Here is a 3,670-nt window from a genome sequence, read left to right as displayed (position 1 = left end):
TGTCGACGAGTGTGCCAAAGCCCTCCACTGGAGCAGGACCTCTTGATCTAGGGAGAAATGGAAACGAATATCTAAGCCGACAGGAAGGTAGGCATGAGCAACCGAAATCGTCAGGTTATCTCAAATTGAAAAATAAGGAGGGGGAAGGTGTCTTTAAGAGGAGCATCACCCAACAATCAATCAAGTCAGAAGTTGGTAAGGGCACTATCCTGTACCACATGTTTGGCTCCCACTTTGAAGAAGTGTTTAACTTTGTGCAATTTTTTTTCCAGAATTGTGAGCTCCCATGTCCCGTGCTAGAGAACATGTCCATGTCATTGGCGTCATTGTAGTTGGCTCTGATTAATTTGGCCCAAATGGTGTTTTTCCCTTGGTAGATTCTCCACGCCCATTTGAGCATTAAAGCAAAGTTCGTTTTCTTTGTGTTCACAAAACCCAGGCCACCCGAAGCCTTAGGTCTGCAGATCGTTGGTCAATTGACGAGATGGTATTCGCGTTTCGGAACCGATTCTTCTCGGTAGAATTTGGATATGTGGGTATCTGGCATGAGTCCCATCATGCAGAAGGAAAAGGCCCATCGCAAACATGGACACGTTGTCGTGGCACACGTTTGATAGGATGAGCGATCCACCCGAGGGTAGCAAACTAGCAATCTCCCCAATTGGCTCGATCTTGCCCGTAAGCTTCCGCACTAGATGGAGCCATTGGTCGAGTGACAGCTTCCTATCTGAAGTAGGCAAGCCGAGGTACAGGAAAAGGAAGACACCCAATCTGCAGTTTAACTTGTTCGCTATTTGATCTTGTCCTGCTCTTGGTTGCCCCATGACAATAATCTCGTTTTTCTGGTAGTTGATCTTCAAGCCTGACACATCTTCGAAGCACATTAGCAGAAACTTTAGGTTTGCAATGCCATCCTCCGAATTCTAAATGAGGGTGAGCGTGTCGTCGGCATATTGGAGGTGCATAATTCCACCAGGAATCAAGTGTGGCACGACCCCATGGATATGCTCGGCCTCCGCAACGGCATAACGAATCCCAGACAGAGTCTCCCCGATAAAGCTAAACAAGAGAGGAGGTAAATGATCCCCTTACCTCACTCCTTGCTTGTTTCTGAAGAATGAGCCAATCTCACCATTAATAGAAATTGCGGTCTGCCCGCCTGAGACCGGCCGCATGATGCGGTGGATGTAGCCCTCCTCAAATCCTTTGCATCTCAGCACTTTCGCCAGGAAGTTCCAGTTAACCCAATCATAGATTTTCTTGAAATCAAGTTTAAGAAGAACCCCACCTAGCTTTTTAACCCGTAGGTCGTGAACAATCTCAATCATCGACCAGAGGACCATCCAATATGTTTCCGATGATTTTATTGGCAATTGGAGTCCCTGGGCATGTTCTTACCTCATGAGGGCCACGCCGGGAGAGAAACACAATCTCTTGATTGAAGGATGTTGGGCTTATGTATTAGCGTAACCCTAGGATAGTCTGCAACGGTCCTTAGCGGAATCGGATCACGTGTGTTGGCCCTTCCGGTCACTATGCAACTGAGACAAGGCCCTATAATGGGAGCTCCTATATAAAAGTGTCTGTCTTTTTCGATTAATTTTGAAAATATTTGAGAATTCGAAAAAGATCATGAAATATCAAAATGTTTGTGAATTTGGAAAATATCCATGAAACTGGAAGATGTTCAAAAATTTAAATTATTTAGAAATTTGGAAAATCATGAACTTAAAAAATGTTCATGGATTTGAAAAACTTTCTGTGAATTTTTAGGATGCCAACGAATTTTAGAACATGTTCATAATCTGAAAGATATTCACAAATTTTGAAAGTGTCCATGAAATGGAAAATATTCACGGATGTGAAAATATTCCCGAGTTTAATAAAGGAGAAAGAAATTGAAAAACAAACAGGAGAAACGATTTTTATCTATTTAATTGTTTAAAAGGTTCAAATGTTTTTTAAACAATCTTCAAATATTTTTAAAATATTTTTTAAACACAAGAAAATATTCCCGACATTAAAAAAATCTTCGTATAGTTTAACAACTGCTCGCAAGGCTAAAAAATGTCCTTGAAGTTCAAAAAGTATTATTATTTTTCAAACAAAGTATTTAAAAGTTTCAAATAATTTTTTCACGAGCTTTAGTCACTGTTCAAATAGTTCACATAAATTTTCTGCAGATTCAAAAAATTGTTCACCCACTACATAAAATAAGTTTATATTTTTTTAGAAAAAATAAGAAGTGAAAACAAAAAACAAAATAAAATAAAACACGTAGAAACAGGAAACGGAAATATAAGAAAAATAAAAAAATTAAAATCAGGAAAAAATCTGAAAAAGAAAACAAGGAGAATGGGAATCCTTACCCGGCCTGCCACCCTGATACATGCAGGCGTCACTGAGCTAATGGATGCATAAGTCGTCAAATAGGAATCACGATGCTTAAAGTCCTCACCAGTCAGGCCAGAGAAGCCACTCACGAGGCGCTCACGGCACTCCATGGAGTCACCACTCAGCATTCAGGGCTCCTTTGATTCAAAGGATTTGCATAGGAATTGTGTAGGATTTGGTTTCTAGGGGAAAATTTCCTATACATGTTGTTTGATTCATAGGAACATATCCTATAGGAAAAAATCCTATAGGAATCTTGTAGTGTAATTCCTATAGGAAAAAAGTATTAGCTCATACCTCATGGAAAAATTCCTTTGCTACAATCAAACAAACTTCATCTTCCTATAGGATTCAATTAGACATGCCATTCCAATCCTATACCTTTCCTATTTCTATGCTTTTCCTATCCTATAAATCAAAGGAGCCCTGGACGGGGCTCGCCTTCAGGGTGCAAATGGACATGTCCACGGATTTGCCCGTACTACCTGCATCAGCCGCAAATGAAAAGCGCGGGCCTTGCAGGTGCCTGCGTTCGCTACACGTGATTGCCTGCAGAGCCCAACAGGTTTTGCAGGACAGGGAGGCTGGTGCTCCGCTCCGGCAGCATGGGCTGCTTCTCCCTCTAATTCAATTAGGAGGATCGTTAAGTTAGCCTGTAAGTGCAACTCATCGTTGATCAGACAAGCGAATTAGCGTACCCTGTGTCGACAGCTTAGGTGCTACTCCCTCCGTCCATTTTCACTTTTGCAAAAAAAAAAAAACCTAATACATTGTAATTTCAAATCTGGATTGAAATCAAATTTCAAAATACGTAATCTTGTCGCCGTCGATCGTCTGGTCCATCAACGGAGTGCTTCCCTCGCGTGGACGCAGGAGAGCAGCAGACGCGCATGGCCGCATGCGCAGGAGTTCCCGCCCTCTATCTTCCAGGACGCCAACATCGCGGACGCGCAGGAAGCTCGCCGGTGCTGGACGGGGCGGCTCGACCTGGCGGCCGGCCGGCCAGCCTGCCAGCCGCGCTCCCTCCCGCCTCCGCAACTCCGTCACCGTCCGCCACCGCGGAAGAAAGTTCTCATCGTGTTTGGGCCTTGCCTCACAGCCGCGACCAGAGGAAGTTGCGCTAGCCTCGCCACCGCGGCCAGGTTCCTATCCCCGACGTCGATCCCTCTTCCGGAGCAGGACGCTAAGCACCGCTGAAAATATTCCAGTACCTGAACCTGAATCCACATGCAAATGACCAATACCTGAAAAGGTTCAGTATCATTGTCAAACACAT

Source organism: Lolium rigidum, chromosome 5 (genome assembly GCF_022539505.1).
Source record: "Lolium rigidum isolate FL_2022 chromosome 5, APGP_CSIRO_Lrig_0.1, whole genome shotgun sequence".
Classification (NCBI taxonomy): Eukaryota; Viridiplantae; Streptophyta; class Magnoliopsida; order Poales; family Poaceae; genus Lolium; species Lolium rigidum.
The sequence above is the reverse complement of the archived record's forward strand: the minus strand, read 5'-3'. Positions refer to the sequence as shown.